Below are 16,680 nucleotides of genomic sequence, written 5' to 3' on the forward strand. Positions count from 1 at the left end.
CCCCTCCCCCAGCTCCTGTGAGGCTCTTGTGTCTTCTTGGTCTGCCATGTCATTTCCCAGGGTGGGTAACTGGATCACCCTATATGAAGGGCAGTCCACTAGGGTCTGAGTGGCAGGGTTTCTGTCTGTTGACTGTCCTAGACAGCAAACGAGACAAATCAGATTAAGCCGTGGGCCTTCCTCCTAGAGAAAAGCTATTTGAGAACGAATACAGCCAAGGACTGTAATGTATTTTATTCCGTTTGAATGTCTAAAATTGAGATTTTCCAGTCCCGAAGGACCATTTGGAAGGGCCAGCAAAGACAGCTGACACTGAGTAGGTTCCACCACCACAAAGACTCCCCTCCCACAATACACACACACACACACACACACACACACACACACACACATTATATATGCACATATATACATATATACACATTATACACAGACATATAAACACACATGTACACGCACATACATATATACATATATATATACATAAATACACATATACAACATTCATATATACTTGCACACACATACACATGCATACACATACACACACATTACAGATCAATAGCTCCGCTAAGTTCTCCCTCCAAAAGCCTTAATTCGGTTAACCCTCATGACAACCCTATGAGATATTGTTCCCATTTTACAGAGGAGAAACTAAGACTCAGAGTGAATGACTTGCCCAAGATCTCACTGGAACATACTTGTCCCTTCTTCACGCCTGTTGCCTGGCAGGGGCTGTTGTTGCTTTCAGTCTGCATTTAGTCCTCTCCAGGCTCCGCTTCCCTTCCTGCCCCATCGCCCTAACAACCGCCCTAACAACGTGCTGTGGCTGGTCCCTGTGTGTCTCTGTCATGACACTAGCAACGAGAAAGGACTCTTTAGGAGTATGAACCATGGCTGGGGTCAGCAGTAACCCAGAGCCCATCCCAGATGCTCATTCACAATGAGACCTTGAACAAGTCCTGAGTTTTGAGGAGCCTGAGTTTCCTTTCTGCAAAATGGAGCAGGTCGCCAGGGTCCAGAGAAATGCAGGGCAAAATCCTTGATGTCAGTGACGGTGGGTGCACAGGGCACCGATCTCAGAAACCGCAGCAAACCGCAGCACATGAGGAAGGGAGACAGGGTAAGCACAGACAGGAAGGAGGGAGGGAAGAAGGGCGGAGTTCTGCTGTGGCTCCCACAAGATTCTGGTTGTACAAACATCTCAAGCATCTGGTGGAGCCTTCATCCCTGTCTGTGATGACTTGCCCTTGTCTGTCTTATAGTCACTAACTGGGGTCAGAACTTCACCCTTAGGCCTGGAGTGGACATGCTTGTTCTTTTCTTCACGCTTGTTGCCCGCCAGGGGTTCTTGTTGGCCTCAGTGTGAGTGTTTGTCCTCTCCAGACTCTGCTACTTTTCCTGCCCATTGCCCTAGCCATGGCTCCTCTTTGGGTTCTCAGTGGTGGGTGAAAGGTGGGGATTGTCAGCAAGGTATGGGTGACTTTGAAGACCTCCAGAAATAAAAAGCAGCTTTTCTTTAGAATTTCCCCATTTCAGCCACAAGTGTGCCCTTGGGTGCTCTGCTGGGCCTCCTTGTCATGGTTGGGCCCAGTCAGGGGAAGGCGCTGAGTGTGTGGAGGGTGTGGAGGGGACTGGGCTCCACTGGGCCTCCATCCTGCTCTCTGAAGGCGGTTACATTGCTCTTTCTGCTATCGCTATGTAGCAGCTGCGCCTCCGCAGCCGATGTCTGGGTTCCAACTCTTGGGGTCTCCTCCTCAGGATTAGGAACTGACCGACTGACTCTCACAAGTTCACTCTGAGGGCTGATTAACAGCATTGCAGGAGCACCCTCTGCGTCTGTTCACAGAACTTTATATGGTTATAGGCAGATGGATATGTGTGCCTTGTGAGACAGGGACTCACATACCCAGGCTCTGGTTGCCAGCTGCCCCAAGTGTCTTCCTAAGACTTCTAGGGGCCAGAGGAACAAATCTCTCAGCTGAAGGTAACTTATTTTAGGAGCGCTGGGAGTTTCCTTTCTTTCATAGATTCTGTGCCTTTTGGTCATTGTATTATGCTGCTTCTGCTGCTGCTGCTAATGATGATAATAAAGATGACGATGATGATGAGAAGGAGGAAGAGGAGGAGGAGGGGGAGGAGGAAAGAGACTGGGTCTCTCTACACAGCCCTAGCTGTCCTAGAACTCACTAAGTAGACCAGTCTGGTCTCGCAGTGCCTGCCCCTGCCTCCCTACACCAGGGTTAAAGGTGTGCCCCACCACACTGCTACATTCTGTTCTTGACCAAAACTGCAGAGGGAACAAACATGTGCTCACTGTGGGCTAGAAACAAGAAAAGATAAAGTTCAGTTCATCTTAAGTCCCACGCCACGAACTGTGGCTCTAGCATCTTAGAGCACAGCCCTCAGACTCCCCATTCAGTACACTTGGTGAAGACCTACGCACACACACTTAAACCAGCTCAGCACTGTGCCTCCAGCCCCACAGAAGGCAGCTCAGTGGGGCACAGAATCCTCGGGGGCTGCTCAGAGCCCAGGCCTATAGGAGGTCAGGACAGGACCTCTCTGCCTGCCTCTAGCTCTCAGCTCTGCCTAAAGCAGGACTCTGCACGCAATGTCCATGCTTGGATAGCTTGTTGTGTGGGGTCATTGTGTTGGAAGGAAAACCTGCAGGCATGATGGGGAATTAATCAGGCCTTTGTGTGAAAAGCCACTCCGCCACGACCCAGCTTCTGGTAACTACTCTGAAAGCCAAGTAAGAACAAGATATGGAAGGAGGGGCAGGAGCCAACAGAACATCGCCAGCTTTACAACACTGGAATTTACTGACACACAGCATGGCATTTAAGTAGGCTCTTCACAACCCCCTCTTTCCCCTCTTTAATCAGGCTTCCTTGATTCCTTCCAAACTCAAGACGGGAATACGTTTTGACTTCCCCGGAATTTCCAACAAATCTTAAGAGTTGAAATGCCTATGATTTGCTGGGTTCATAATCTGTGCCAGGCCCTGTAAGAAATTATATTTAATCCTCATCTTGCTTGTGTGGGACAGATAAAACTGCTGCTCAGCTAGCTGGGTGACTTACTCGGTCTGTCACTGAGGTGACGTGGAACCAGCCATCTAGAAACCACGGACTCTCAGCATAACTGTTGTTTCAGGTGTACACGTATGTGTGTGTGCTCTTGTAGTTTTGACACAGGTCTCTAGGAGCTCACGCTGGCCTTAACTCACTATGCAGTCCAGGATGGTATTGTACTTCTGATTTTCCTGCCTCCCCTCTTGAGTGCTGGGATTGCCGGTGACCACCACCATACCAGGTCTACGTGGTGCGAGAGGTCAATCAAACCCAGGGCTTCCTATCATTTCCCCTCTCAGAAGCACGTATCATAATTTCCTCAGCTGTAGTCAGTGGCTGCGCCCTGACCGTCAAAAGTCTTTCTTGCCCAATGGCTGGCATGCTTACTCTCTTCGTCTTTTCAGCTTGCTGGCTTTGTAGTTTATTAGCGGGCACAGTGGGATTTGGGAAGACCTATGGTTTTTGAAGAATAGAATCATGGCTGAATTGTCATTTCCCTTGATGGCGTGGTGGCCAGGGCTCCTCTGTGGCATCACCTAGTGTCCCCTGCATACCGTGCAGAGCTGGAAGCTAGGCTGCAACACAGGGGCCTTCTTGGCATGTGGTGCTTGGTGCTGGCTGGGATGTTCTGGTTCTCCTGAGCACCCCATCTTCCATCAGTGTTGACAGCTTATGTAAGGGGTGCTTTCAGGGTAACATGACAAAAGCTAAACGCAACATCACTTCCAACAAATTCTACTGCTCAAAGCAAGGCATTTCCGACTAAGACTGTTGACAGAAGGTCTGGCCATCATATTGTAACGGGACATGTGCAGTGTGGAAGATTTATTGTAGCTTTTCCACAGGAAACCCAGGAGATATGAGAGCCCAGCCCCAGGAAAATCAGGAAGTTTGACATCTCCTGTACTCTTAATCGACTCCACTAGAGCCTGTGTCCTGAACATTAACATATTTTTAGACTTTTGATAACTAGGGCTGAAGAGATGGCTCAGTGATTAAGAGCATTGGCTGCTCTTGCAGAGGACCCAGGTTCAGCTCCCAAACTGTCCATAACTCCAGTTCCAGGGCATTCACTGCCCTCTCTAACCTCTTCAGGCACCAGACATGCATATGGCGCGCTCGCGCGCGCGCGCACACACACACACACACACACACACATATCCATATCCATAAAAAATAAGTGAATGTTTGACTCTGCTAACCAAACCCTCTGGTCCTAGGCAATGGCCACTGTGTATGCTGCAAGGCTGTTGGGGACAAGGTAGAACATACTGAGTCTTGTCAAAGAGTTTGGAACTGCAGAAACCAGCGTTAGTAACTCTATACCACGAGTGAACACTCTCTCAGCCTCAATTTCCTTAGTTATAAAATATGGCTTTGTGACCAAAAAATGAATTTAATATCAAACTCAACAGGATGCGTTGGCCCGGTGAATGACCAGTAAATAATATACCACCAGGAGGCTTTTGCTTAATTCCTGAAGACAAGACAAAGATTGTGAATATCTCCTTTTGGGCCTGCTGTGAAAGTGAAGTAAAGGGTGCCTGACAGCACTCAGCCATGTTCGGTGTGAGCCTGCAGCAGATCACATGGCCGTGCTGGAGTGAGGCTGGACCAGGGCCAAGGTGTGAGCCCCTCCAGTGCTGTGCCCAGACTTCGGGATGTGAGGCATCTGCATCACGTAAGGGAAGCAGGCAGCAGTGAGGACAGCCATGTGTCCCCTTTCGACAGCTCACCCACCCTCTCCCTCACTCTGGTGGCCAGCTCTCAGGTGTACACACCTATACGGTTCGGGTGCTGGATCTGATCACTCCATGAGAGCGCATGGAGCATGAGGCAGGTGTGCACACACTTAAAATATATTTAATGCTTTATCTATGCGTGTGTGTGTGTGTGTGTGTGCATGTGTGTGTATATAGGCTTGTGTATGTAAATGCAGGAGCCTATGAAGGCCTGAGGCATCAGATCTCCCTGATCTGGAATTACAGGTGGCTGTGAGTAGTCTATGGGCGCTAGGAATCAAACTTGGGTCCCTGGAATAGCAGTGTGGTGGCTTAGATGAGAAACGTCCTCTGCAGCCTCACGTTTGAACACTCAGTCTTGGGCATCAGTGCTATCTGGGGAGGTTCTGGAACCTTTAAGAGGCTGAGTCTTGCTGGAGGATGTGCGTCACTGAGGGTGAGCTCTGACAGCTTGCTTTGACATTTGATAAGCCTGGCCCCTCCTCCTGAGTGTGTGGTCAGCCAGCTTCCTGCTCCTGCTGCCATGTTTTCTCTGACTATGGCCACACCTTCCGCGTCATAATAGTCCTGTCTCAATAGAACACATGCCAAAACCAACCTAGCTTCCCCAAGTCCTTGTGCTCTTCTGTCAAGATATTTTATCAAAGCAACAGAAAAGATGAGCAGAGCTTGCTCTTCACCAGGTGGCTCTCTCTCCAGCCGCATCACGCTCTTCTCCAGTTCATAACTTTCATCAAGTTTTCAGTGGCCTTCCCTTCCAAACTTCCAATTAAGCAGCACAGCTCTTGGGGCCTCTCCTGTCCAGTGCGCATGCTGCTAACGTGTCTCTAACCTTATGAGGGAATCATGGTTAGAGCAGGGAGGCACTGAGAGAGATCAGGTAGTGTCCCGTGTGGCAGGGAATGGGCATCACAGGAGATGCAACTCCATTCCACTCCATGGTACTCACTTAGGGCTTCTTTTGACGCTCAGGGGAGTGAGCCAGTCTTCGCCTAGTCCATCTCATGTCTGCTTCCTCATACTCCTCACATTGCCCCCAGAGCACACCTGGAGAGCTCAGGCTTGCCTGGAGAGAGTTGCAGGTATTTCTGGCTGTCTGCCCCTGGAAGGTGCTTCCCACATGGCTCTTCTCAGTAGCCACCTCTGGAACTAACCCTTCAGGCTTCTCACAGAAACAGTGTTGTGTGATCGTCAAGAGAAAAGAACAACCCCACAATAACCGTGGCACCTAGATCTCTCTCTCTAGGTTTTCTGCTTTTTGTCTTAGTCAGAACAAGAAATTTCCTGCAGGCTCTGAAATAGCTGTTGCTTGGTCCATCACGGGGAGGGCAAGCGCAAGCCTCCTGGAATACAAGGTGGCAAACAGAGAGGTAATTCTAGACACCCCCCCCCCGCCCCGCCCAGTGACAGTTAAGCAAACTCACTTTCTCCCTTGTTGGGCAGTTTTCCCTCCTTCCCCACTTATGCTTGACTGGCCTCAAGTGGGGAGGGAGGGAGTCTGACCCAGGATGGACAGGGGCCCGCCAGCCTGAAGGCTGTCCCTCATGCTTCTCCCACAGGGCTCTGATGACATTCCAGTGAAACAGCATGGATTTCTTCCTCATAGCCATTTACCACTGAACTGTCCCAACGGTTCAGCTGAAGCTCAGAGGTGTCCCCAATTCCTAAAGTGTCCCCTGCTGAGTTCTGGAGAATGGGAAGGCCACAGCTGTTTGGAGTTGGCAACTCATCCGTACTTTAGAGACAAGAGTGTGGAATCACTGACAGGGAAGAGGTTCTTCCTCGAGCCCTAATGAACAGATCCTGGCTCTTCAGCCCTCTTTGGCAGCACTGAGGGTGGGGGTTGGAGGGATGGGAGCACAGGGCTTGTTGGCAGGTATTTAGGGTTCAAATCCTGTGGCTTCGGGCAACCTCAGGCAGATTTCTTAATTCCTTTAGGCTCCCTTTCCCCATCTGTGGAACAAGGATAAACCTGTAATTTGGGAGCTGTGAGGCTTTGAACAGAGGGCCAGCAGGCAGCAAGTGCCCCTGAACACAGCTGTGCCCTCTGGGCTCCAGCCAGTGCTGGGGGCCTTCTTGGCTCACCACCTGCTTCCTCTCCTTTGTGATCAACCCCCCTGCTGTTTCTTTTCAAAGGTGGCCACCAGCTGATTCTCAGCCAGCTCCTGAGCCAGGCACTCCTGTCCCTACTTGACAATGCAGCAGCTGGGGCAAACCTGGTGATTTCCCCAAGGCTCAGGCCATGGCTACCAGGCTTTGAGCTTGAGCCAGGTTCTAAATCCAGTTTCTAACAGCTCTCATGGTAAGTCCCCAGTCCTGGATCAGCTGCCATCAACGGAGACCTGGATGTGGTCAAGTATTCCTGTCACCGACCTCCTGCAAGCAGTTTACTCCCTGGCCTCTGGGCAGTGTCAGAGGGAAAGGCCTCTTTTAGAGGATGCAGGAAGTGCAGTTGCTGACTTCCCTTGCTGTGTGATAAGCTCCCTGCAGGTCCTGAAGCTTTGGATGTGTGAACCTCTGCACTGACCTGCCCCAGCCCACCCATGCCCAGGGCCCTTGCTTTCCTGAGTCACCTTCAGCCACAACAGGGCCCACCCCTCAACAGCATCTCATTGGCTGACTGACCCACCAACAGCCAGGTCAGTGAGCATAGCTGGTGTGTGCTGGGCTGCTGAAGCCTGAGGGAAACCAGACCCTTGCCTGTGGAGAAGAGGGGTGGCACAGGTCTGATCCCGTGGAGGGCTGCTGTCAACAAGGAAGGTCAACAATAGTACCTCATGGGACTGCTGTAGATGAAGGAGCTAGAAATTGGGGGTGCTCAGCTTGGCTCCCCCAAATCTCCTCATATCTAAAGGCACCAATTCTGGGAGGATGTAGCATCTCTCAGACGTCTAAACAACTACTTAGACGGTCCTCTCCAGGCAATGCTCCTGCTCCTCCCTGCATACCCTCCCAACAGGAAAAGCCTGGCCTCACAGGAAGGATGTGAAGGAAGATGATTAAAAGGATGGAAACGAGGCTGATATGGGAACAAGGGCTGAGGCAACTGAAGCGTTTAGCCAAAGGAGGAAGGAATGAGGAGCAGGCCAGTCAACCATCTCTCCGTGCACTGTAAAGCCATGCCCCCATTCTTCCTCTGAGCCCGGTCTCTCTCCTCCCTCCATCTCTAGCTCCTCCACTTTTGTACTCTACTCACTTTCCACTTCATTTTAGCATGATTCCACATACTGTAGGCCACACACTGTGCCAGGCCCTAGAGACAATGGGGTCAAATGGGAGAAAAGGTCTGAACCCAGTGGCCTGTACTCCAGAACCATGGAGCTGTGTGTGGGTCCTGTGTGACCATCAGAGGCAGGAAGGCTGAGGCATTTTGACCTACCCAACCTGATCAACGAGAGTGAATTGGAAAACCAGGGGAACACAGTCCAAAAAGGAACACAAACTCAGCACAGGCCCAGGATGTAAAATGCAATGTGGTTAGGCAATGATGGACAGGTGGGCAATGAAGGACAGGTGGGCAATGATGGACAGGGTGTGATGATGGACAGGTGGGCAATGATGATGGACAGGTGGGCAATGATGGACTTTGCTGAAACAAAAGGCAGAGCCATGCAATGCAGTGTGGCAGGGCCACGTGGCACCCAGATCCCAGGGGAGAGGACATGGGAATTACTAGAATCTAGCTCTCCCAGTGTTCAGTGCTTGCCTGGCACGCACCGATCCCTAGTTTCTCAGTTCCTAGCGCTGCAATAGAACCAGGCATGCTGGTACACGCTCATAATCCCCACTTTGGAGGTGGAGGCAGAAGGATGAGGAGTTTAGGGTTATCTTCAAACTATATGGGTTCAAGGCCAGCCTGGGCTACAGGAAAGCCCTTTTCAAACAAACCAAATGCCACCACCAACAACAAAAACAACAGAACAAACCCAGGGTGATGCTTGGTCAGAACATCTGAGAAATGAAGATTCTTGACTAGAGGTGGTTTCATGCAGAGGACGAGGCCCTGATGATGGGCTTTTCCATGTTCTGACTGGGGTGAAGCACTGTTCCTTGTCCCTCCCATACAGGCGCAGCCAGTTCTGTCCCGGTCTGTCTGCTGGCTGACTGTCCTGCTGTGCAGCGCACACTGGAGTGGCTGCTTTCACACAGTCAAGCCTGGAGAGAGACAAATCCCTGGGACAGAGAGCATGCTTGCAGCAAGTCCACTGGGCAACAGGCTGAGCTCTGGCTCACCGGGACACATCTGCTGGTTTGGGAGGGAATCTAGGGGTCTCTCTATGTCGTAGTCCTGGCCATGAGGTCTGGGCTGTGGAGTCAAACCTGCCCTGAGGAGCCAGGGGCCTTCTCAGCAGTGTGCTGTGTGCGTGCTAACAAGTGCCTCCCTGCTCTATTCTTATCAATCCTCATCGCCGTCGTCATCTGACAGAGGTCTGTGGCAAGCCCACGCTCACCAGCTTGGAAGGCCTGCCCTAGGAGGGCCAAGCTTTCTGTCTGTACGGTTTACTGCTGTGCACCCAGTGCCTCGGCCATGGCGTGTGTTCACTTACAGAGCTGTGAATGGGGGCTGAAGGGACAGATGGCTCACGGGTCCTGGACACCATTCCCAGCTCACACCTGTCTCCTGGTCAAGGTATCTGACCCCTCCTCCACCCTCTGTGGGTGGGTGCCAGGCACATGTGGTGCACACAATCACACGCTTGCAGACACTCGTGAGCACAGAATAAAAACAAATGTTTTTAATATGTGACTCGAGGACCACGACACAGCTCAGAAGGTAAAGGAGCTTGCCGCCAAGCCGCCAAGGCTGACAGCCCGAGTTCAGTCTCTGAACTCACATGACAGAAGAAGAGACCCTGGGTTTTACAAGTTCTCTCTCTCTCACACACACACACAAACACACATATCCATGCACACGCACACGAGTGTGCACACATACACACAATTAAATGAATGTAAATTTTAAAGTGAAATCAACCCTGCTCTCTAGCCAAGGGTTCAGGCATTGAAGTTACAGGCTACTGCCATGGCCCCTCCTGTAAACCGTCATTCAGACAGATGTTTCCCTACTGAAACATGCAGCGATGCTTCATTATTCCTAACAGTCATCTTGAAATTGCTTTGGGGAAGATTTGTACCATTTCATTCTTACACACAATTATTCCTGAAAGAAAATCCAGCATAATGCAGGGGTCAGGGCAGTGTGGTGCACAGGCCAACCAAGTAGCAGCCAAATGAAATTGTAGCCACTTGATAGGCCGTGGCATGAGCAGAGGGCTCCTGCCGCCAGGAACTGCTGCCCAGCGCTGGGACACATGGCCTCACCCCATGGCTGGCAGGGCTTCAGTCACTGCCTGTTTGCCTGAGGACGCCCATCCATCACAGCACTGGCCCCCCGTGCCTGATTATACAAGGGAGTGATGACCCAGAGGAGAGCAAAGGCTGAAGGGTCCCCTGGAAACAAATGCAAGAAAATCGGCATAGTAGAAGCACAAGACCAGGCCAATCCATGCTAACTTGGTAATTCTGTTAGTTAGGGGGGTGGGGAGTGGAGTGGGGAAAGGAGGAAGAATGGGCATAAGGGGGGGGGTTGTTCACCCTCACAGTAGCGGTCACTGGGCTTCAGCGTAGGCTGGGACTCATGGCTTGGGCTCTGTAGAGCAAAGCTGTCAGCCAGATTCCTGGGCAAGCCTGAGCTGAGCTGCATGCTGCCGGGCTCCAGCTTGCTGAGGCCAAGGAGCTCGTACTGTCCCTCTGAGCTGTGGTATCGGTCATGTATGACCAAAATGATGGAAGGCCATGTAGAGGCGTCATGAGGTAGACCAACATGACATTGGTCCCAGCACTTTAGGTTCAGGGACTTGGAGATCTATGTGAGTTCAAGGCCGGCCTGGTCTATACGGCCAGTTCCAGGCCAGCCAGGGCTACACAGTGAGACCCCGGGTATGTAGCAGCTGGGTGATGGCTACTCAGGGAGTACATGCGCTCACTGTGCAAGCAAAAGGCCCGAGTTCAGATCTCCTGTATCTAAACAAAAAGGTCAGACTTCCAACCAACAGCGATGGCTCCACAGATTTGGATGCTTGCCACTACCCTGACAGCAGCAGGAGAGACTGGGCTCCTGCCAGCTGTTCTCTGACCTCCACATGCACGTGTGTGTCTCCACAGAAAGAAATAGGTGTAGACACGCCAGCTAGACTGGGTGCCAACCTGTCACCTCAGGGATGGAGAAGAGAATGTCCCTAGAGAATAAGACAGAGAGGATTTCCTCCTTCGGCCTGTACACATGCACATGCTTGTACACACGCACACACACATGCATGTACACACGAGCACGCGAATACACCACGCGCAGGCACACGCAGGCACACACGCTATGCCACACATACATGCTGCACTTTGCAGGGCGTGCGCTTTCATTAGCGACCTCACGGAAGCGCAGGAACACACACGCCATGTGGGCATCTGAGCAGTTTTGTCAGAGGTGTGAACTCATAATCATTTCAAAATCAGTCGGCGTTCTTATAATTGTAAAATTCTTTCCTATAAATTTAATCCTTAAATAAAAGTGAAAATTAAGTATTCCTGCTCTCACTTTACAGAGGCTCAAGAGGAGCTAGCTGGGTTTCCCAGGCTGTACTGTCCGCTTGTATGAGCACCAGGCCTTGAGGCCTCTGTCTGACACACTGTTTCTCCCCACAGTGTTCCCTCCCCTTTGCTTTCAGCGTCAGCTTTGGGGTCCACTTCTGTGTTTTTCACCACCCTCTCCCAACAGTTCAAGCAGCTCCCCGTTTCTGAAGGAGGCAGCCTGGAATGCAGAGTTCTGTCCAGGCTAACTGACGCGCCCAGGCTGGAGGCATTCACAGGGAATGCTGGGAGACAGGCACCCTGGGGACCTGGGTCAGGCAGAAGGACATTCTGTGTGATCTGCCTCAGATGGTGGCTCTGGCCTGGTGCTCACTGGTAGATGAATGAGCTTCGGTGCCTGAAAGAACTTTCCTTACCTCCCGGTGAAGTCTGTAGGGCCATTCACACGCTGGGAAGAAAACAAGGAAAACAGCTTTAGTCTGGAAAACAAATTTAAATACTGAGTTTTAGTTGAAGGCTCACTTTTTACCAATTAATTTCATAACCATTCCACTTAAAACTTACAGGCCAAACAGCCTTCCAAGCCACTATATTCCAGCTGTTTACATATTTGCTGTGTACATATGTGCGTGTATATGTAAGGTATGTGCAGCTGTGCTCTGTATGGAGGAGAGGAAAGCTCCAGGCGGCTGCTCAGTCTCTGTGGGATTCCCTGGGGCACGGCCTCTTCCCTGACACCACTGCCGGGGCAAGGACAGAGCTCCACTCACTCCTCCCTGGTGTTCCTCTCACTGCTGAATTTCCAAGACTCTCCATCTGGAGGTCGTGAGCTTGGCTTCATTACTCAGAAACAACTGTGGAGGGTGTGACAGAACAGGCACCTAACGGACTCTGAAGTCCTGGGTGGTGTTGAGCCCAACGCGCGCGCGTGCGCGCACACACACACACACACACACACACACACACACACACACACATCCCCCAAAGCCGTTTTCACAATGTTCCTCCCAGCTACCAGCCTCCTCGAGTGCTCGGTAGACTCTGAGCTCATTCTGACTTCCACCATGGCTCTCTCAGCCTTGAGACATTGCCTGGGTAGAGAGAGCCATAAGATACAGCTCAGTGTTTCTTAGCTCCTAAAAGCTTTTACCATCAAACCTGGGACTTACTGACACAACCTACGGCTCTGATTATAATTTTATATTATTTCACTCTCATGTATTTCCAGTTGTGTCTGGGGGGATTGAAGATAGGTCATTTTTTAAAATTCTAGACTTGGTTAAAATAAATCACATTAAAAAAAAAAAAAGACTGCCAAAGTGTGAAACAAAAAAGTAATCCTTGGGCTGGCTTTTTCCAATGGCCACACACGATGCCTCTTCTTCCCCTCCATAATGTCTGAAAGACTTTTGAAATCTAGGGGAGATTTTTTTTTTTCTTTTTACCAAGTCCATTTTCAAAGTAAGTTCTGTACTTCTAAAGGTGACGCAGATTAAGAACCCAGAAACTGGTCTTGGCTTGAAGCACCGCCCGTTCTCATAAACACTGCATCGTAGTTCCCTTCCTGATGATGAATTCTACTGATGGCTCAGGCCAGCTCGTGACCCAGCAGTGGACTTAGACACTGGCTATAAAGCATTGCCGAAGGAATTTTTCATTGGCTTAAGTGTCTGGAGAGTGGGGCAGTAGCCTTCCGGAGTGCCCACCCTCCCTCCTCCTCCTCTCTGTGTCTCAGGGCTGATGACGCCACCCAGCAGGGCCACATTATTGGATCAGGACGATTACGGCCTGATTTTGTTGAGCAGAATCCAATTTCCCTTGCTTACAAGTAGTCACATGCTTTTTGCTGGGGATGGCATCACAGGATTACTAGCAGATACAGTAAACTTATATCATTTCCCGGAAGGGTGCTCTTCGTGAGACTAAGACAATGTGTCACTCTGCACTAGTCTCCTCCTGGTCCCCGGAACCTTCCAGGAGATGGAGTGCTCCTGGCAGCTGGGTCATTGCCAAGGCCCTCCCAAACACCAGCCTTCAGTTCCCATCACCACAGAGAAGGAACACCTCTTTCTGACGGTGAAAGTAAGTCACCTTCAAACAGCCAGGTGTCCCCTGTAGGCTGGCTAAGCTCACAGTGAAGCAGGTGGGAAGATGAACCCCAGGATCCCAGCCTCATCTAGGGCAACAGGAAACCCCAAGACCCACTTTCCTTTAACTAAAAAGGAAAGCTTTCCCAGAGTGTATCTGTCTTATGGTGAACCTCCAGATTTGGACAACATGAAATAATTCAAATTCTCCTGCATAGAATGGGACTTTCTTCCCGATAGGTAAAGTATGTGGAAATTACATCCAAGCACCAATTGTTTTCAATTTTAAAGAATTATATTTCCTCTGTGTGTGTGTGTGTGTGTGTGTGTGTGTGTGTGTGTGTGTGCGCGGGCTTGCAAATACACATGTGGAGGCTACAGGACAACTTGTGGGAGTAAGTTCTCTCCTTCCACATGTGAGTCCCACTGAGGCAGCCAGAGACATCGGGGACAAATGTCTTTCCCAATAAGCCATCTCAGCAAGCATCAAGCAGCAAATTTTATAGAGAAAACACATGTTTAAAGGGAGGGGTAAGGCTAGTGGTAACTGGAGGAGATGGAGAACTGGACGTGGGTATTCAGGGCCTTGGCTTTTGTTGTAGCATCTTTTCTGGTTCTGTTTCCCCCATAATACATGGAGAAGCCATCAACATAAAATGAGGAAACTGTTGGGGGGCTACTGCCAAATAGTTTGTTGTATGCTCAAAGAAGAAAGAGAAAGCCACAGAATTGGGAAGTTCTGTGTTACAAACAAGGCAAGACTTCTTCCTGATTTCCATCCCTGCTAAAGGAAGGGGACCTGGGGACCCTGGCTCATGTGAACAGGGCACCCTCCATCTTGTCCACAACCTGGTACCAGAGCCCCCCAATGACGGTGGCAGAAATCACCTTTATCTCTTCAGTGCTTACCACCCAGCCTAGCCAGGACACCAACTGGCGGTGAATAGAAACAGGCAGAGGCAGCTGAACACAGACACTGTAGTGCTCCATATGAGCGTTGCTTCTGGATGCTGGGCCTTTTCTTCTAACTTCCTCCTGACTTTATGGGCTAAACCCACAGGAACCCAGAGAACTTACAAGAGTTAGCTCCCAAGTCAGAGCAAACCCAGTGTGGTGTAGACTGTCCGACTCTAACCAGCCCTTCTCTGGATTCTTCTCATTTCCAGAGGGCAGCTATGGGCACATCTACCCAGACAAGGGGATGACAGGTTCCTTTGCCACTCTTTGCCAAATGTCACACCATCCCCACAGCTTCCAAGCCCACAGGTTTTCCTGAAAATCTGAATCTATTCACAAACTTCTGATCAGAGATGTACAAACACTGCCTTAAGCTCAGGCACCGGAACCCTTGGCTGTCACAGAGCTCCCTCAGTCCTCTGCCGTTGACAGCGTGTTCCCCAGATTTAGGAGACATCTTCTCTCGCTTCCTGCTATTTACCCTGGGGAAATGGCACACCACTGTAAAACATCATAAAACCATCATAACCATTTCTGTCCTATGCTTTAGAAATCTCATTTCCTGTGTCTTTTTTTAAAGCCCCACTAAGCTGGGACTAACTCTCTCTCTCTCCCTGCCTCTCTGCCTCTTGTTTGTGCTCTTGGCTGCTGCTCCAGTGCCATGCCTGTCTGCCTGCATGTCACAATGCTCCATGACCACCATGACAGTCATGAACTCACCCTTCTGAAATACAATTGAATCCCCAATTAAGTGTTTCATTTTATAAGTTACCTTGGTCATGGTGTCTCTTCAAAGCAATAGAAGACTAAGACAAAGAGAACTTGGAAAAGATCTTAGAGAATACTGGGTCTAAGCACAATATTAAAAGTGAAGTAGCAATGCCATATGTGGTAGCACATGCGTTTAATCCCAGCACTTGGGGTGGCAGAGGCAGGTAGATCTCTGTGAGTTTAAGGCCAGCCTGGTCTACAAAGCAAATACCAGGACAGCCAAGGCTACACAGAGAAACCCTGTCTCAGGCAGGGAAAAAAGTGAAGTGGCTTGTTACGAAGGAAGGAAGGAAGGTAGGAAGGAAGGCACATAGTTCATTTGTCCCAGGGGTCTGGAGAGATGGCTCATTGAGTATAAGCACTTGCTGCTCTTCCAGAGGACCAAGTTCAGTTCCCAGAACCTATGTGGTAACTTGGAACCACCTTTAACTCCAGCTCAGGGGAGCTGACCTCCCTCTTAACTCCATAGCACCTGGACTCATGGGCATATACCACCACCATCACCCACATTATCAAAAACAAAACCCCCTTTTTTAAAAGGGTCTAATGTCAAGTGGGACTAAGACAGTCAAGGCTCACAAAGGAAGAAAATGCAGCCAGTGTTGATGACACCTGATAGGCTAGTGTCAGAGGGAAGGGGAGGAGGACCTCCCCTATCAGTGGACTGGGGGTGGGGTATGAGAGGAAAAGAAGGAGGGTGGCGTTGGGAGGGTAAAAGGGAGGAGGCTACAACTGGGATACAACAAGAATAAACTGTAATTTATTAAAAAAAAAAATGAAAGTCAAGGCTCAGCTAGTTTCTTTAAACTCCTTGGAACAGAACTTTAGTCACATGCATCTTTGATCTCATGCCTGGTCTCATGACCACGGTGACACCAGATTACAGGGACCTAGGAAGGCTTTTGCATTCTCCTGATCACAGGGGAAAGGTCCTTCACATGAGCACCACAGATTGTGAAAATTTATTTACTTCATTATTTTGGTTGGAATTTTTTTCCTAACCACTAGTGTGCTGGTGACGTCCAGGATGTCTCCACATCACAGGGTGGCGACCTCTGTTGACCAATGGCTACCTTTCAGGACTCCCTCTATAACTTCACTCTCTCCTAAGCTCTCCACATCCAAGGCAGTGATGGGGAGAATCCACAGGCCCTCAGGAAGGCAGTTCCCATGCTCTGTGTTGTCTTTAAGTGTGTCCTGCAGTTGAAGGTTCCCATTTCCCCATTCTGGCTCACGCAGGCCAACTTCAGACTCAACTCAGTGAGGCCATCCCTGCTCTCCCAGACACTGAGTGCTCCAGGTGAGAGCTGTCCCACATGCTATTAAGAAAAGACCTTCATCTGTGCTTCCCTCTGTCCCATTTCTCCTGAAAGTGCCTGGCACAGAACAATTCTCAGTGCAAACATGCTGAGGACTTCTGCCTCTGTGTATGTCTCCCACACTGCCACTCTCCACCTTCCC

The sequence above is a fragment of the Psammomys obesus genome, unplaced genomic scaffold, assembly GCF_907164565.1.
Source record: "Psammomys obesus unplaced genomic scaffold, mPsaObe1.curated_primary_1811, whole genome shotgun sequence".
Lineage (NCBI taxonomy): Eukaryota > Metazoa > Chordata > Mammalia > Rodentia > Muridae > Psammomys > Psammomys obesus.